Source organism: Marmota monax, unplaced genomic scaffold (genome assembly GCF_021218885.2).
Source record: "Marmota monax isolate L192 unplaced genomic scaffold, Marmota_monax_Labrador192_F-V1.1 WCK01_AAM20220418_F8-fsc00016, whole genome shotgun sequence".
Classification (NCBI taxonomy): domain Eukaryota; kingdom Metazoa; phylum Chordata; class Mammalia; order Rodentia; family Sciuridae; genus Marmota; species Marmota monax.
This window is the reverse complement of record NW_026695209.1, coordinates 6,624,707-6,645,389: the sequence shown is the minus strand read 5'-3', so window position 1 is coordinate 6,645,389 and position 20,683 is coordinate 6,624,707.

Genomic DNA, 20,683 nt, shown 5'->3' with positions numbered 1-20,683 from the left:
GACATTTTGATTGATAAATATACTCATAATTGATAAAATCATCATGAAATAGTATGTTACAATAACATATTTCATTTATAATAACATAATTTCACTTCCACAAAATGAAATCTGGGAAGCCTTTTCAAAATGAATCTCGGAAGCTCAAAAAACTGCATTAACAAGTCTTTGTTCCATTAAAACTTAAATGATTTACAAGTCAAATAGTAAAGATCACAGGAGAGTTCCTCAGTGTCACACAGTAAAGACAACTGTACTCCTTTCCTCTGACTCTTATTCCAGACCTCTTTCCCATGGCAGAGGGAGTGAATGCTGACACAGTAAAGATGACCCTGATGACCATTAAAATAAGTACTCATGTATTATTATATGAGTATATACGTATATTTTCTAATGCAAGTTTTAATTTTTATATTCCAAGTCAATTTTTATGTGAAACTAAAATGCAATAGTCAATTTCTTCTAAGGGTACAAGCACATGGTATGCATTATTATGTAAAAAATACCAATTAATGAACCAAAAATAAATTTTAACTTATATAATAATTTTTTTCACCCAACTGGTTGAAATAACTTATGGCTTAACCAAATAATTCAAATTATTTGGTTATTTATATATATATATATATATATATATATATATATATATGTAAATATATATGTAAATACATATGATAAACAAGTACATAATCAAAAACCTATTTTGATAGAAAAATATTTTAATCTAAATCTTCCTAATAATTCAGTTATAGATGACAAAATGAATGACTTGCCCACATTTCAACCAAAGCTAAACATGCAGTATGAACATTGATAATGTTGATTTTTATCTGAAAACTAATTAGAATATTACAAGGATTCTCATCAAAATCATCCTTGCTGTCTTGTGTTTTTTACTCTCTCTTAGCTGGTAATTACCCATTAATCAACTTGACAATTCTAGATGTTATAACAAAGATCAAAGTGACACATTTTTTTTTATTTTTAATGTTATTTTTTTCCCTTTAATTCTGTAATTAGACAATCCTTATCTTCAAAATGATGAATTTGCTTTATAGTTAAGTAGCTAATAAAGACTGAGGGAAAATGCTATCATACTTTAAACATTTTTTCATAGTATACATGAGAAAAGTTATCTTACTTGTTACAGAATGAAATTTAATATAAAAGTATTATATATGTACATCTCACATAAAAGAAAAGAGTAAAGGTTAATTTCACATTAATATTTAAAGCTTCCTTTGTCCCTTTCTCTTTTGCAGTACTGGGGATTGAACCCAGGGATGCTCTACCACTGAGCTACAACTCCAGCCCTTTTTATTTTTCATTTTGAAACAGGGTCTCACTTTTCTTACTGACAGATACAGTGATCTGTCATAAGGAGTGTAGAACTCTGGAAATGATAACTGCTGTATGGTTTATATGTGTATCAATCCATCTATCTATCTATCTATCTATACATATATATGATATATATCATATATACATATATATATTTTTTTATTAGTGAAATCTGTATAAAGAAAATTGACTGCTTAAATAAAGCAAAACAATAAAAAGAAGTACATAGTATGGGGTTCATACACACAAACCCACAAATATATACATATGCAGGAGGTAAGACAACCATAGCATGAAAGCTAGTAGACTTATATCATAAGTGAAATATGTTCAGTGTCAGTTAAAAGTAAACTTTGAAAAAATTACAATGTACAATATAAATTTTAAAATAGGCAGTGAAATGACAAAATTGAGAGTCATAGCTTCTGAAACAGAAGTAAACAAAATAGATTTTTAAAAAATTCGACTCAAAGCAAATATTTTTTTTTTAAAATGAGGTGAAGAAAAAATGAAGAAACACAAGACAGGATTAATTTTTTAATAATAACAAAATTATAAACTTAAATCTGCCCACATCAATAATTAATTGTAAATAGTGAAAATTTCTCATTTAAAAGGCTAAGATTGCCATATTGTATTAAAAAGAAGAAACTGCATATTGGTATAAGAAAAGCACTTAAGGCCTGGGGTCGTAGCTCAGTGGTAGAGCACTTGCCTACCATGGGTAAAGTGCTGGGTTTGAGCTCCAGTATCACATAAAAATAAATAAATAAAGTTACTGTGTCCATCTACAAATAAAAATATATTTTAAAAAAGAAAAACATTTAAGCATAAATAAATAAGTTCAAATAAAAGAAGAAAGGAAAATATAAATTGTATTTTTTACAAATTATATAACAACAAAACAAAATTCTTTTTATCTCATTTAAATTTAAAAGGATGTCTCTTTTTCATTTTTATAAACATAAGTTAAATTTTAAGCATACCAAATTTCTTACAGTGACAAAGCAAAAAATAAAGGAATTCCATGTGTATAGTTTTATAATGCTTACCAGATATTTATTGATATTTTATAGTCTATTCCAGCAAAATGACAATCCTTTGTTAACAAAAGGCTTTCAGAAAAACTAATAGAACATCAAAACAGTAAACCATATTCTGCTTAGCATTTAGATTGTTTACCACCAAAGACACTGCTCAAATAAATATCAATTCACACAAACTCAGAATTTTCAATAACATTGTCATCTTAAATAAATTACAGGCTCAGTAATATACCAAGCACAACTATGAAACCCATAAAAGATATTCCTTAAAGAGAGATCCTGCTGTCAAATTGCTAGGAGATTAGCAAGGGGCATAGTCAAGTTAGTAAGATTTCCAATAGCTTGTGACTTGTTTAGCAGTGAAATCAAGATATGCTCACATTGCCATAAAAACAGAAGAGTGATGACCCAAAATTAGAGAAGAAAATGACAAAATTCCCGATTGAATAACATGTAGGGTGAATTTTAAAGAATAAGAACCATTTAGAAAATCTTAAAAGAGCAAAAATGCATATCAGACAGCATGAGGGGTTTGATTCAAAAATTGGATGTTCAAAAGAGCAGTATTTGTCAATCTGAAAAGTTGAAAATTGTTCAGAGTAAATGGAACTTAGTCTGATACATGAGGTTGCAGTTTTGATTGACCAGATCAGTAAGTCATGTATGTGCTATACCATGTGTTTATCTTATTTGTACTTTTTTCCTATTTTTCATTTTATTTAATTTTCTCAACTGCCTCATGTTAATCTTGCATGTATAGATAGAGAATATTATAGGACTGTGATTCTGAAGATCTCATTTCAACTTTTCCACTTATTCACTGTGTAATGCTAGCAGACTAACTTGGATCTTTCCAAGTTAAAGTTAGACCCTTCACAGATCTCAATCAGATAAGTGTCTTCTACATTACACATATTTCTTGATTCTGTTCTCCAAAGAAACTGTTAATATTTGGATGCAATAAATAGAATATCTCCAAGTCATGAGATTATTTTTACAATTTTATTTTTGATTAACACACAATTATTATACATATATATGAAATTTAGTGTGATGCCTTGATAGTATATAAATTTTATAATGATCAAAATAGGGTAATTACTGTGCATCATTTCAAACATTAATCATTACTTTGTAATATTTGCATTCATATTCTGTTCTGTCTTAAAGATATAAATATTATTGTTAGCTCTAATGATTCTACTGTGTAATAGAATATAACACAACTTATTTTTCCCATCTAACTGTAAGGTTGTGCACATTGACCACCCTCTCATATCTTATCCCCCCGTATACTTTAAGCCTGTGATGTGCACTTTTCTACTCTTTGCTTCTATGAGACCAGAGTTTTGGGGGTTCCATATATGTGTGAGATTATGCAGCACATGCATTTCTGTGCCTCTTGTTTCACTTAACATATTATCTTTCAGCTCATACATGGTTTTCCAAATGATGAGATTTCATGTTTTATGAAATATAATGGATATTTTATGCATTCATCAGTTGATGCACACTTAGGTTGATTCTATATCTTGGCTATTATGAATGATGCTGCTGTAAAGAAGGGAGTGTATACATCTCTTCCACATACTTATTTAATTACTCTGAGTGTGTAGATTACTTTGGATAGTATAGGACTTTAACAGTGCTAATTTTTCTAATTCATGAATCAAGGAAAATATCTCATCTATTTCTGTTTTCATTTACTTTAATCAATGTTCATAGTTTCACACAGAGGTCTTTCACCTCTATAGTTAAATTTATTCCTTGGAATTTTATTTCATTTTATAGTAGTTTTTGCAAGTGAGATTTTTATCTTGATTTCTTTTTTACATAGTTTGCTAATGACATATAAAATCATTAATTATTTTTGCATGATCATTTTGTATTCTGCATTATTATTTGTTGTTATTACTTTATTAATTAACTTGTTAGGTCTGACAATTTTCTGATGAAGTCTTTAGGGTTTTGTACATATATATGCATGCATATAATATATATGCATAAAATACATATATATGCATGCATATATATGTATTAAATACATATATATTATACATACATGCATATTTATATGCCATCTGCAAGCAGGAATATTTTCACTTCACATTTTCCCATTTGAATGCTCTTTGCTTATTTGCCTATTTAATGGTTCTGACTAGGGCTTCAAATGGGCATTCCTTTTTCTTAATCCTGGAAATTTTTAACTTTTCCTATTCAGTATGTACTGACTATGTCCAAACAATCATGAGAGAGATTTGTAAGTAACTGCATACCAACAATTGTTTTCAATTTTATTTGAAAACATAAAGGAAGGAATTAATTTCTTCTTACATATATACTGAGATTGAAACATGAAGAAATAGGAAGCCTGAACAGACTTAAAAAGTTTCAATATTAAATCAATGTGAAAAATTCTCTCATCAAAGAAAACCTGAGGATCAGATGGCTTTGCTGGTAAATTCCACCTAAGAATATATATCATTCTATTTGAAAAGATTGAAGAGACAAAAATCTTCCAAATTTTTCCAACATTACCCTTTTATGGAAACCAGGTAAGGACATTCCACTCCCCCTCCCAACAAACAAACAAACAAAAAACAGAAAAGCAAACAACTCAAACAAGCAAATAAACAAACCAAAATCTGCAGCCAATAGGCTTTATAAGGTAGGAGGACATGTCCTCAAAACAACCACAGGACACTAGCAAAAAAAAAAAAAATACTCATGATTAAATTGATCATTCATTCATTCATTTGTTCTAGGGATGCAAGGATGGTTCAACATATAAAATCAATAAGCATGATTTCACATCAACTCTATCAGAGACAAAAACAATATGATCATTCAATTAATACATAAAAAGCATTTGAAAAAAATATCCATTTTCAAAAAACTCTTAAAATTAGGGTATAGAATAAATGTAAGATAATATAAAATAGATTTATTTCACATGTAGAAATAGAAATAGATGTCCATTAAGATGATAAAGTCATGAAAAATATCACAGCTTATTGTTTAATGCAATTTGCCTTTTCTATAAAACATTAATGGCAAAGCAAAGATTAAAAGAAGTGATATGTATTTGAGCCTGCTTCATTGAATGTATCTTTTCAAATGTAAACATAAATTTGGGTTGTAAATTTGTGTAAACAAATTAAAAAGGAGAAAAAATTCAAGCTTCTTAAAAGCAATAAACATTTTTTGTGTAAAGAAATTTTGAATTTGATGATATAAGACAAGAATTTTGGGAAAAATAAGAAATTATTAATTATAAAAATATTAATAATAAATTTGCATCAAGCAACTGTATCAATCAGAATTTCATAGTACATAGTTACAGGATTATTTCAAAATGACTTAGGGAATAATCTGAACAAAACAACCTCAAATTCTTCAGAAATAAAAACACCAACTATTGCCAGCAAAAAGCTCTCAGCTCTGCAGTGATTTCTACATGTGAAACTAGAAGAAAAATTATCCAGATAGTTTCCTTTTTAAAACAGAGACATTTTACATAGAAATCATGTAACTAAAATAAAAACAAATGTCTAAATTTAAGATTACTGGAATATTTTAAGATCAGTTTCAGTTGTAACATCTTAAAGTTGTTACAAACTGTCAATTTTGATGCTAGCTTAAGTTTATGTAGACATCCCTTATTGGTTTGGGAAAATTGCTTTCATTTTTAGTCCTCACAGTTTTTGTCATGAATAGACACTGAGTTTTCTCAAATGATTTTCCTTCATCTATAGAAGACATCCTGTTCTATAAAACGAATATTGTGTGCCTAATTTGTTAAAATGGTTTTCAAAATAATAATTTTACTTAGAGACTAAAAGTTTCTTGCCTTCTTCCGTGCTTTGGGTTTACTTATAAAACTTCTTCATAGAAAATAAAATTATGGTATTTTATCTAAATTATTTTTCTTGTAATCCCCTCAATCTTTCTATTGATCACAGAATATGAGGGAAAAAATAGAGAGAAAATTCAATTAATATATCACCATATTTTCCCACATAAACTCTTCACTTTAGAATACTTTTAGATTTGCAGAAAATCTATGAAGATAGTACAAAAGGATCACTTGTACACTTACCCTAGTTTAGATTCTTATTCACATATTATATTAACATTAATCATTTGCCAAATTTATTTATTCATTTGATGAGTATTCTTAGCTCTAGGAGTATATTCTAAGAAACTAAAATTTAATCACCACATTTTATTATTCAGTTAACATGTCTGATAATATCAGATACTTATTCTTCATCCCCTTCCCAGGTAAGTTCTGAGAATTCACCTCAGTGATGATCATTTCCCTGATTCTTATGTCTGTGCTGTTGATATATAATGTGCTCTGTAATAGTCAATTTCAGCTATGCATAGAAATAAAGGTTTAAAGTTGCTTTTGATGTCTCATATTATTTCTTTGTACTTTACTATTTTCTTTTCCAAGAATGCTCTTCTCACTTCCCAGATATGCTGTAAAGTTGGCATACAAAGTTCTCCAAATCTAACAGTGAAATTCACATGTAAACCCAATCTCACCTTTTCTTGTCTACCTTTTACCTCACTTCCAAATGGGTTGGAGCAAACTATAATTTTTTTATTATTAAATTATATTCTATACAAGCTAAAATCAGAATGGTGTGGTGAGTCTGCCAAAAGACATCTAACCTTTCTGATTTAATTTACCAAGCATTTGATAATGTGCTTACTAGGCAGCAAAATTAAAAGGACAACATTTACCTACATATCATATATCTCCAATGGCAGAGACAAGGATTTCCAGGTTCAGCATAGAACAAAGGCAGCTTTAAGAAAAGAAAACATAGCAAGGCACTGAATCTGGAGCTGGGGGGAGGAGATGTCCCCTAACTATAAAAGGGAGATTAGTAGGAGAGAGAAAAGGGAAGGAGGAGACATGAGAAAAGGGAGGAACTGTAGAATGAAATTATCCAAATTATGCTATATACATATATGAATATACCATAGTGAATTTTACCTTTATGTATATTTACAAAGTATCAATGTAAAATTAAATAAATAAATAGAAGGAAGACCAGAAGAGTAGAGGAAAGGGAATAAAAGTGACTAAATGGAAAAAATATTTTCATGCATGTATGATTATGTCCAAATGAAATCTACTATTATTTTTAATTGTAATGCATTAGTAAAAACGTTTTGTTAAAAGGAAGCATATAAATGATTACATATTTACCCAAATAAAAAGAGAGATCACATAAGTAATGGTTAGATTTAGATTTAAATTGAAGAGAATCAAGCAAAAAACTATCCAGTTTATCTTTTTATAAACTGATATCCATGCAACTTAACAAGACAACCCAACCCTAATCTCCTATTTTCTAAATTTCCATTCCCAGAATGTTATTGGACCACACAGGAGTCTGCCTACACAGGAGATGGTAACACACCATCACATTTACAAGGGACAACTGCTTCTTCTTGCTTCTGATATTCAACCTGAAACATAAGCTAAAAAAGAAAGGGGAGAAAGACATACTTTCCAAAGTTAAATCAGGATTCTGAAGGAATTTTCTTAAGTAAGTTGCAAAAACTGTTAAGGGAAAAATACAAAAATAACAAATTTGACTTCATTGAAAGTAAGAATTTATTATTTGGGTACTAGAGACTAAATACAGGGACAGTTTACTACCCAACAACTTCGCCAGTTCTATTAATTACTTAGATTAAATAGCCAGTTCTAAGTTGCTGAAGGTCTTGTTAAGTTGCTGAGACTGGCCTTGAATTTGCAATCCTTGTGCCTCAGTCTGCCAAGTGCCTGGGATTATAGATGTACACCACCTTATGGACTACAAACAGTATTTATACCTAAACCTGTGGTAACATTCTAGTTCTAAGAATATAAAATTTAAAAAAAAATATTCAACATGGGATGTACATAATAATAAGCTCAAAAGAAAGAAAACTTGAAACATTCTATACCATTCAGATTAGCTGGTATTGTAGTGCATTGGAAGATAATAAATGTTACAGAGAAAGCAGGCAAGGGAGACAGAAAAAGGAGCTAGTCATGCAGTAATGTTAAAGGGGGTGCTCACAGGAGGCCATGTTTGGCTGTCACTTTTCTGTTTTACTACATGTATCTTCATGCTTTACTAAGGTATCTACATTGTATGGAGATAAACCAAACTGTCATCTATTAATTTGTAGACCAGTCTGGGATTTTCAGTATATTTCTGATAAAACTTAAGTACATGCTCTGATGTCTCAGGTGTGTGTGTTTAACTTTTTACTTTTTTTTATAAACTCAATTTAGGATAAAAATTAATTTCCTTTTTCACATGTTGCTCTTTCTATGAAAATTATTTTGGGTAGTGAATTAGAAGGAAGATGTTTTAAGAAATTTCAGCAAAACTGCAGCTGCTACTTAGGCTGGAAGTTGATCAACTGAGTGGAATATAGAGAAATGGTACCCCATATGACTGATTCCTCTGCAATGCCCTGTTCCTCTCTGCTCCTTTCATATGAATTCAGAGATGCTGCCTGCCAATTCCTTCCTACTCCCTTAAATAATTGGTAGTCATTTATTCTCCAACTTCTTCCTATCTGCCAGAAATTATTCCTCAAAACTCAGTGGATGACTACCCTTTAACAATTTTCTATAATCTTTTTAAAGTAAATTTTCATCTTAGTCCCCTGTGCACATAGTTTTTGAAGTGATATGGCCATACCTATAATCACTTAGTAGTAAATACACCTTTTATTCACTGTATTTGTGATCAGACAATGCAATTTTAACATTTTGATAATGGCTTCCAATAGATATAAATTTATCTTTTTTTCATATAAAAGTAAGCAGTTCAGGTCAGATTCTCATTTTATCAAAAGAACAATACTTCTACATTTTACCCTAACATTGCTAACTTCTACAATTTCATGTGGTCCAAGATAGCTTTTAGTAGTCACACCCATATTCTGACTAATAGCAAGTAGGAAATGCTAAGCACATGTTTTTTCATTTAGTGATACATTTTGCATGTTGCACACTTGGACAATTTTATTCTTCTACAACAAAATTTCACAGACTGGGTAATTTATAATAAACATTAATTGATTTATTCACAGTTATGGTGACTGGGAATTCTTATATCAAATTGTTGGCATCTACCAAGGGTCTCCTTTCTGCGTTAGTACACAGTGGATGGTGATAGCATGAGAGGACTGGAGATAGCTGAGATGGTCCCCTTATAATAATGGCACCAATCCACTCTTAAGTATGGAGATTTCTTGATCTAATTACATTTGTAAGTTCTCCCTCTTAGTAATGCTACAGTGGCTATTAAATTTTACCAGGTGTTTGGGAAGGGGTAAACATTCAAGCCATAGCATACACTGAATAATTAATACTTATTGACTAGGTTTTTATTTACATGGCTACTTCTTTAAAAAAAAAACCTGAGAAATGCAATTATAACCCACCAATAATGTGCTTGGTAAAATTCCAAGAGAATGGACACTAAGAGATGAAAAGCAGCTTCTGTGAAACCTTCTACACCTTTCTCAAATTTGTATGCCCATTAATAGTTAATAAGAGTACATGTAAGAACAATTTGAAAATATAGTAATTTCTCTTCCCTTTGCAATTTTACGTTTGGGTTTTTGTTTTATATTTAAAAGTTTCAGAATGTTTTAAAAATATTAGAACTCTTTATCATATGCATACCCCATTTGTGACACCTGAGGTGGTTTAAAAAAGCTTTCGATAATCCTCTATATTTCTAACTTTACTTTCCTGATTTGTATATTTTATATGTAAATGCTCACAAACATATATATGTATATTAAATTTATTTTGAAGGACAAGATAGGGACTCAACCTCAAATTTTAATATGTAGCTTGTGCCTACAATATTTAACAGAAAACCACAGGTTTTTTATAAATTAAAATTGTACCTTAATATTTGTATTTGCATTTTTTGTAGTTTGTCAAAATGTTAAATACTTTTAATTTATTTCTTTTATTACCTATTTCATTTAATTATAACATTAGAAAATATGTTGTAATCTTTATGTTTTATTTACTTTTCAAATAAATTTCCTCTTTATTCTTCTTTTTTTTTGTTTTATGATAATTTTTCAATGATGATTATCTTTCATGTTTTGTAGAATTTCCAAAGTTTAAAGGTGAAAGGTACAACCATGGAATAATTTAAAATGTTATCTTCTAAGCAAAGTGTAATTTTTGGGGAAGTTGGGGGTACCAGGGATTGACTCCAGGGGTGTTTAATCACTGAACCACATCTTGCCCCCCCCCCTTTTTAAAGAGAGAGAGAGAGAGAGAGAGAGAATTTTAATATTTATTTTTTTATTTCTCGGCGGACACAACATCTTTGTATGTGGTGCTGAGGATGGAACCCCGGCGGCAAACATGCCAGGCAAGCGCGCTACCGCTTGAGCCACATCCCCAGCCCTTGGGCCCTGTTTTATATTTTATTTAAAGACAGGGTTTCTCTGAGTTGCTTAGGGACTTGCTAAGTTGTTGAGGCTGGCTTACAACTGGTAATCATCCTCCCTCAGCCTCCTAAGCTACTGGGATTACAGGTATGTGCCATTATGCCAGGGATAATGATTTTTTTTTTTAAATCTCCTTTGGTATTTCTCAGTACAGAATGTTCATTTAGGTGGGACACCTTTCTTAGATGTATTTGTGCATATTTTATTCTTATTTTTGTTTAATATTTAGTGATGGTTGAATTATTTTGCATATATAGAACTGCACATGGATTTCTATTTTCATAGTATATATAATCATGCTAGATCCACATTTTATTGGTATTCCTATTATATTTTGTCCTTTTAGGAGTTGCAATTATCAGTATTTTCTACATAAATTGTAACTTTTTTAAATTTTTTTCATTCTTTAAAAACAGACAACTTTCTTAAGTTCAGCACATATAATTTATATAATTAATCTTACAATTACTTGTGTCTGTAATTTATATTACTTTGCTCTTTATAGTTTTGCAAATATTCCTATTTTATCATTTTTATTTTGATACAGCTATGTAACTTTAATATTTTTCCAGGTTATGAATAGTGTGCATTAGTCATGTACTTTAATTTTTCTCCTAAAAACCGATTAACGTTTCAAAAATTATGAATTAATAATCTTTTTAATAAGTTAATTTATTTTTGTGTCTCTAGACCACCTTTCTCACAGAAGTATCATTTTAAAATAGACATCTTTTCTTCCTGAGTATTCTTACACTCAGAATGGATAGGTTCTGAGTTTCAATGGTTTTGATAATGAATACTATTTTTTGTCTTCTATAGTTTTAATGTCACTCTTCTTGCATAATAGAGTGAAACTGAGCTAAGTGTTTTAGCTTGATCTCTTTTTTTGTTTTTAATTTGTCCTCGACCACACAGCTAGTAAGTGGTAAAAAAGTATTTTTATCTAGAGTCTAACTTCAGAGTCCATATGCTTAAGTATTATACTACATTGCTTGTGGTGTCATTTAATTGTTCTTAACTGAGAGTTTTTGGGTTTTATTACATCTAACATGATCATCTAAGAAAAAATTGTCATTGTTTTTGAATTGCATAAAATATCAGGCTAGATATCTTAATCTTTTTTCAACAAAGATGCCAATAGTTTCAGTTTTTTTATGTTCCACAATTTGCTTATTGTGTAAAACATTTAAGAATTGGATGAATTTAGGCTGTTCATAAATATTTTGGGGGCATCACCAAAAAACACCCTGCAACAAAGAAATATGAGACTTAATTGCTTCTTATTGAGCACAAGCAACTTAAAATTGGCATAACCCTATAGGAATTCTAGGCAATAACAAGGAAATGGAACACTTGGAAGACGTGCACTAAAGTTCATTATACTAATAGAGTAGCCAACAGTTTCCCAGAGAGTTTCTAAAGATTAATTTAGTAATTTCCTAACTAGAATCTGGTATGCCCCATTTGGCTCTTTGCCAAGAAATGCAATGACCATCAGGCAGGTTAAAACTTGATAGAATTGAAGATGCTGTTCATGTGAACAGCTTTATCAGTCTAAGCTCTCAGAGAGAGAAGAAAGATCCAGATCTAGGGCAGGGAAAGAGGAGGTATGAGAGATATGGTCTCAGAAGTAATAAAAAGTACAAGAAAGAGCAGAAGGCATTGCTAGCTCATAGCTTTCATGCCCACTCTGCATTTGAAATTCCTTTTGAAACAAAATATACATCCTGTTAATACAATTTTCATGTCTTCGTGGTTAATGCTCTAAGATCTGTGTAATAAATTTTATGCTTCTGGTACAAAATAATTCTGTCTATGACCCAAACTTTCCAAAGTCACCTGCTTCCTGTTTTGTTCCTGTCTCTGGGTTGATAGGTGAGGTTCTTTCTCTGATTTTTCTTTCTGAAGAACATTTTATGGAAAACACAGTAGCTTGTTTAAATGATGTAAAAACCAAAATTTCATCCTTATTTTAATGTCTGAATCTTTTAGTTTCTCGAATATAAGAAACAATTTTTAAAAAATGTGAAACATTTTATCACTTTACAAGCTGCACATTCAGTCAAGGAAAGCAATAATGTTGCAGCTGCCAAGTGTTAAAAAAAAAAAAAAAAGAAACACTTTAAGCCATCATTGTTTACATTTGAAATTGAAGAAACCATCAAAATCCTACAACCACCAACAATTAAAAAAAAAAAAAAAATTCCAGGACCAGATGGATTCTCAATCAGACCATTAAAGAAGAACTAATACCAATTCTCATGAAATTTTTCCATGGAATAGAAAAAGAATGATCTCTTCCAAACCCATTCTATGAAGCTGATATCACCCTCATACCAAAACCAAACAAAGAAACATCAAGAAAAGAAAACTTCAGATCAATATCCTTGATGAATACAGAAGAAAACTTCAGATCAATATCCTTGATGAATACAGAAGCAAAAAAATTTAATAAATGACTGACAAATCACATACAAAAACACATAAAAAAAAATAGTGCATCATGTTCAAGAAGGTTTCATCCCAGGGATGTAAAGTTGCTTCAACATGTGGAAATCAATAAATGTAACTCATCACATGAATAGCCTTAAAGACAAGAATCACATGATTATCTCAATAGATGCAGAAAAAGCATTCAATAGAAATTCTTAATTTGCAATGTAGGTAAAGAGCAATTAAATTGTCTTCTTAACTCATTACTATTCCTGTAAATTTTATTTTTATATATTTCCTTTGAAAATGTTGCACTTTTGTTTTCATAACCCTTTAAAGACACATTCACAAGGGTTTTATTGCCTGTCACCCATTTTCTTTCATTAGAAAAATCACAATGTTGGGGTCTTGATTTAATAATTAACTGTATTCATTAAGGAAACTGACAAACTTAAGAATCCCTGCTGATTTATTCAGTGGAAAGAGTTCCTGGAGTTTCATGTTTAATTCACTCCACTTTTCCTGTTTCATAAAGCATAAGAACTTTTATTCAGTACTTATCTTGGTCTTCTCACTGAATCTGTTTTCAAGGAACAACACACATGTATATTTTTTCTTGCAAGAACTTATTTTTTAATTGCTGATATGGGGACTGACTAGGCTAAGTGCTTATGTGTGCGGTTTGTGCATTTTTGTTTTACTATATCATCTTAAATCCTCATGATTCTCATAAACATCTATGAGGAAATGAATACTGGGAAAACTTAAATTTTTTTTAAATAAGTATTTTATTTTTTCCACATTTTTGTTGGTGCACTATATTTGTACATATTGATGTGATTTGTTTTTATATATTCATACATGTACACATTATACAATAGAATTTGGCCAAAATTACACCTCAGAATTTCCCTCTCCCTTCCTGCCTCCGCTTTACTGATCTCACCTTAGTTTTTAGGAACTCCTTCTTCACCTTTGTTTCCCCTTTTCCTTTCTAGCTTCCATATATGAGAGAAAACAGATAGCCATTAACCCTAGAGTTTGACTTAAAATATATGTATTTTAAATATATACATTTAAGGCTAATTTGTTTTAATTAATTGTTGCAAGAAAAATCATATCAAAAGAACTTTAATAAGCACTTCAACAATTTTCCTTTTACTATGCAGTCTATTGTGTTAGCTTTCCATCACTATAAAAATACGTGAGATAATCTACAGATAAAAATGTATATTTTGTCTCATATTTTTGCAATTTTAATTCCATAATCAATTAATCTCCTTGCTTTGCATTTATGGTGAAATAGGACATCATGATAGAACTGTATAGAAGAAGAAAAGTGCTCACCTCATGGCATGTAAATGAAACAGAAGATGCAAGGGCTTAGGGTTAGGTTCTACAATTCTGATCAAGGGATCAAGGTCACATCACCAGTGACATAAAACCTTCCATTAGATGGTTTACCTCTTAAAGATTACAATATCTCCCAATAGTGAGACTTGCTGGGGACTTAAGTACATTTGGGAAACAATCAATAAATATCCTTAGGTGTGGCTCTATTTTGGACAATTTTAGATAGCACTCTAGATTGAGGAGTGAGTCAGGGGTATGGGCTAGTGGGAATGAGAAATCCAGTTTTGTTAGTAGCAATCATCTACTTATATTAAATTGAAATGTAGACTATCTTAAATAGATGTAAACAATAAAGAGTAGCATTAGAGCATTGACCTGTAACTTATTACCAATTAAATTTCCATTTTTTTATATCATATTACACTCACTGCTGTTTGATTACATTGACTTCAGGAAATTTCTTTGTGTGGTTTTCAACCCACTTCACTCCTTTTTCTCATTTTTTGTTCTCAAGATCTCCATGTTGCAGCAACGAGCCTATGGGAAAATTTTTGCTTCCAGCTTTGTCTCTGAATCCAAAACTATTCTATAAATATAACGTCTATTAATTGTATTAAAAGAGAATAACTCCAGACTGTTCTAGGAATGTCATGTCCTAAGATAAGAACATCCTGCTTGGAAAAGTCTGGGATCTATTCCAGTGCTCTCCTGGATATAGTTTTTTTTTTTTTTAAATCAATGCTTTTACCCAGTGATCACAGAGCTCTAAGGTATATATAAAACTTGAGGTATTGAGGTATGCTGTTTCCCAGGGTCCCTTAGTTGTGGTGTAAGTGACAAACATTAGACTCCATAAATTCTATGCAGCTTTTCTGAGCTTTGGGGTACTAGCTTACAATAAATGTGAGGTTCTTGTTATTCTTACTGTTTATCTAAAAATAATAATTCTACTTCATGTAAGTCATTGTTGTGTGCTCATTCAGTCTCACTGGACTCAGAAAAAGTTGGAACCAGTGCATAATGAACCCACCTCATGTTTAAAATCATCACTACTACTATTTATACTTTATATTTATATAAATATTTATATTTATACTTCTGTCATAAGAATTCATTATTGGATATATCAATATGAGCACATATAACTGTATTTTAATAGTTTTAATAGTTGAATATATTTCAAAGGAGGTCCTTTGTCATCTTACAAAATTAAAGTGAATAAACAGATGAGAAGGAAAAATCTAGACCAGTATAAGAATATGAAACCTTAAAACTTTTCTTCATTAAAGGATAAAATCAAGAGTGAAAAGAATATTTCTGGAAGCAATTTGTAAATCATATAACTGAGAGGAAGATGATATTTATAATATATAAAGAACTCCTACAACTACAGAAATCAGATAACACAATTAGAAAATAGAAAGAATTTAAATAAACATTCCTATTTAAAATGCAATTCAATTGATTATCAAGCATATGAAAAGGTGGTCAATATCACTAATCACCATAGAAATGCAACACAACTGGTATTACCTTGCACCCATGTTAGAATGGTATATCAAAAACCAATAACAGAAAAATAACAAATGTCAACAGAAACATGGACAAATTGCCATTTGTATGCATTGTTGGTGGAATTATAGAATTATACAACCACTGTGGAAATTGTATGTAGGTCCTTCAAAAAATAAAAAAATACTAGTACCATATATTAATTATAAATTTTATTCAAAAGAAAAAAAGGAAGATCTCAAAGGGATATTTGTATATACATATCTATAACAACACTGTTCACATCAGACATGAGGTAGGAGAAACCAAAAGTTCTTTAGTAAATGAATTGATAAACAAATTGTGCTATGTAGATACAATGAGATATTACACAGCTGTAAAAAGGAACAACATTCTGTCACAAGTTACTGAATGATGACCTTCAGCATATTATGCTGAATAAAATAAACTAGTCACAAAAGAACAAACACTACATGAATCTAATTTTTTGAGGTATCTGAAGTAGTTAAATTCAGAAATACAGAAAAAAAAAAAAAAAAAAAAAAAAAAACTATTGTTACTAGGGACTGGAGAGAGGGTGTTGCTACCATTTATGTTAAGGAGTCCTTGCTTCCCCAATGCTGAAGAATAACACCAGGGAAGCACAAAGGCTTTATTAAAGGATTGCAGAAAAGATGTTCCCTCAGGAAGAAGGTGTAATCTATGGAAAGGGGAGGTCTTCTCCTTTTTATATCTAAGGTCTTCTTTGTTCTTCCCATTTCTGTCCTTTATTTCCCTCTATCTTGCATGTGATGGTGGATGGATGCTGGTGGGAAGGCTAAAAGGTGGAAAACCCGTGGACCAATGGGGTAGGGAGGAGTGATCTGGGTAGGAATTGCCTAGGGTGGTTTGATTAGAATCTCCCAGCTTTCCTTTAGAATGTCCAGGGCCATGGGGACATTAACATTTCAATTTCTCAGGTTTTGTTCTGGTTTCCCAGGCTCAGATGGGACTCCATTTTCTTTATGGACTCCATTTTCTTTATTAAACTCATATTAGACCAGATTTACCTAACTACACTAACTACTTATCTTTGAGTCTGGCTTCAAGGGGACAGAGGAAAGTTTTGTTTAGTCAGTGTAGCATTTCATATATGTAAGATAATAGTGCTCTGGATATCAGTTTTATATGGTAAATTTAACTAATATTCCTGAAGAATACACTTTAAAAAATGATAAGCTGTATGGTATATGCTTTACCCCAAATAAAAATATAGAGAAATATTATCTGAGCTTCATAATATTTGAAATAGTTTTACATTCCCAGAGTTCTTAGAATTTAGTAATATTGGAGAAATATTATTTGCCTGTTCATATTATTTCTCTTAGTACAATAAGTTTATTAAATTTTGTTCTTCTGGCATGAAGATACTTTATAAAATTATCTCAGAGTTTATAAAATTATCTCAGAACACTATGGATTTTGAAAAGACTATGGCAAGATAGTACCCCTTGTCAACAGAAACCTAGACTGTCAAATGTACACATCTGGAAAATATTTGGAAATACTCAGAAAAAAAATTAGAAAGAAATCCCTCTTTCTTCATACTGATAAAGTATTTAGCTGTCTTTGAATTTATCTCTCATTTTTCTTTTATTTCCACAAGAATTTTGAAATCCTAGTTAACCCACATTTTTAGCAGAACACTCTTTTATCTTTTAGAAAATACCAAGTATATGGACTGCCGCTGTCTGGCTGCAGCAAAATAACCGGGGGGTGAGGAGCAACTTGTGTACATTGATACAGCAGGAGTGGGAGCCATTTATTGTAGGACAGGAGGGGTATATATACATTCCACACAGCTTATCTTAATTAACATAAACTAGATACAGCAGTCAATCAATAAGGAATCTCCACACTTAATGGCTCACTGGCATTACTTCACAAACCACTCCCTCTGGCAAAATGCCAGGTGCCATCTTGACTTGATTACAGACCCTAACAGTAGACAAATAATATGATTGTTTTATTAGAACTGAGTTTTTGTTGCTGAGATTTTGAATAAACCAAGATTTAATGTATTAATGAATTCTATAAAGCATTTTTGTACACTGACTCTCTCCTATTTTTTTTTAAAGAAGGCACATATTTGGAAGGTAGTTTATAAGTTTCATCTCAGATATCAATACTAACATGCAATATAGGACAGATTGAAGGTTACTCTATCTAGATTCCTGTATATATAGTACTACTATTATTGACAATGGTGATCCTAATTGGAAAATATTGAAATATGAATAAGTGGTTGTAAAAACTGAAATTTCAACCTTATGAATTCACATATGATAACCTATATTCATAGAATTTTCCAAAAGGAGAGAAGTGGCAATTTTAGAGATCATATTCAAACATATTTGGCCTGTGGATTTTATGTTTGGAAGCTACATTTATACAAAAGTGCTCACTCAAAGAAACGATTAACAGAACCAAATAAGGTTTTATTTTTGGAAAAAGAATGTGTAAGGATCAATTCTCTTAACCTTTGCTACTAATCATTATAGTGAATGATGAAATGTTATAACTTTTGAGTTTGATTATGTTCTTACATGAAATAGAAATTTAAGGAGGGCTTGAGACCAGTCAGTTATTTTATTTTATTACAGAAAGCCACTGGGATTTGTAGAGTAAGGCAGAAAAAAGACAATAGAACAAGAAGAAAGACAACAGAAATCCTGCTACAAACAATAGCAGTGCCATGGGAAGTTGATTCTTTTGGTGCTTGCCAAGTGGTGCTGAGTTTTTCTTCTTGCATGACAAACTGAAAGGAAGAAGCTTGGGGCATTGGTTAAATGTTTCATGTGTCTATTAGTTGAAGTTTCTGAAACATTTTCTCCTCCACATTATTAGGTTGTGCTTATATTCATGATGAATGTGCTTCTACACTAATAAAGGGTCTATATGACAAATAAAGGAGAAAAATAGTGGTATGCACATAAAGTGATATTTTGCCAGCATGAGGAGAATCTGATGCAGACCAGAGTTGCTTGCTAAAAAGAGAAATGTGCAAAGTGCAGGTTATATAGCAATCTAAAAATTTCTGGGGCTGCCCATCCCTCGTACTACTTAAAGTTACTCAGTTCGTTCTTTCAGTTAGTCTACAAGAAAGTTACAAGCAGTGAATTCTCTGATATTTACAGATATCAGATATTTATTTATATAAATGCTATAACTGATGCTAAAGGTCATAACTGATAATCATCAACTCTGTCCTTTAAGACTCTGTAGTTTTCCCATATTGGTTGTTATATCTGGTATGATTCAGTCTTTTCTTTTGCCTTTCACAGGCCACAGTTGTTGGAATTATTCATTAATGGTTTTTTTCAGAGCCTGAAAACAGCAAGAAGAAATATATCTTTTATACTTTTTCCTTTGCCACATTTTTGTCCTTGTAGCCATAGCTTTGCTTGCTGGGAATGAGAACTTTTAATTTAGTAGAGCTCAAAACTTCAAGAGTAGGAAGATTAAATTCACCAATTGTAATCCTGTCCAGCGCGGGCTACTGCATCAAAGTCACTCTTGTGAATTTGGGGTGACATGAAAAGACCATGCAGACATGGCATACCTTTCTCTGAGATTCAGGATGGCTTCCTTGGCTCCTGGCCTCAAGCTCCCACAAAGGGGGGCAAGAGAAATACAGGAGAGGGTGATGAGAGGGAGAGAGAGAGAGAGAGAGAGAGAGAGAGAGAGAGAGAGAGAGAGAGAGAGAGAGAGAGAGAGAGACACCAAGCATGAGCTTGGAGAGAGGGCAGGAGGGAGTAGGGGAGAGAGGAACAGAGAGCGCACAGCATGCACATGTCTTCGAGCTGGTTTTTATTGGGGAGTGCTGTTTCTTAGAACATTCTCTATGAAAAAGGAACAAATGAGTGTAACTTAACCCCACCTTGTGATGCCTACTCCTAGAGCTACACCTCATTAACTGATCGGGGGTGAAGTCCAATATATTGCAAGGTGCAATAATTATTCAGTACCTCTTTACTCAGGACTTAAAGGTGTGTACACAGCTACAGTCCAGAGTGGCTCCCCATAACCAATTTGAATGCTACAGGGCAGTAAGAATGTTCAGTCTTGTCTTTTCCCATTTATTCTGCTTTTGGGGACATACATTGTAATCATTAGTTAAATGAATAAACTACATCATAAATTACAGAGCCTCAAAGGTATTGTCCCCAGAGCTGACAGATTATCTCTACATATGAAAGGACATTCTGTTATTCCATTAATCTGGCCACCTGCAGATGATATGATATGCTCTTCTGTCAGTGGACTCCATGGTATTGAATCATATACTGTAATTTTTTTCAAACAAATGGTACCCTGGTTCTGAGATGATGATGTACATAATCCTGTATTATTAAATCAAGCCTTCTTAATGTTTTGAATAGTGGTCTTGGCTTTTATTCTGGTAAAAATAAATAGTTGTCATTATATATTATAAGGTATAGTGGGTTGGACAATAT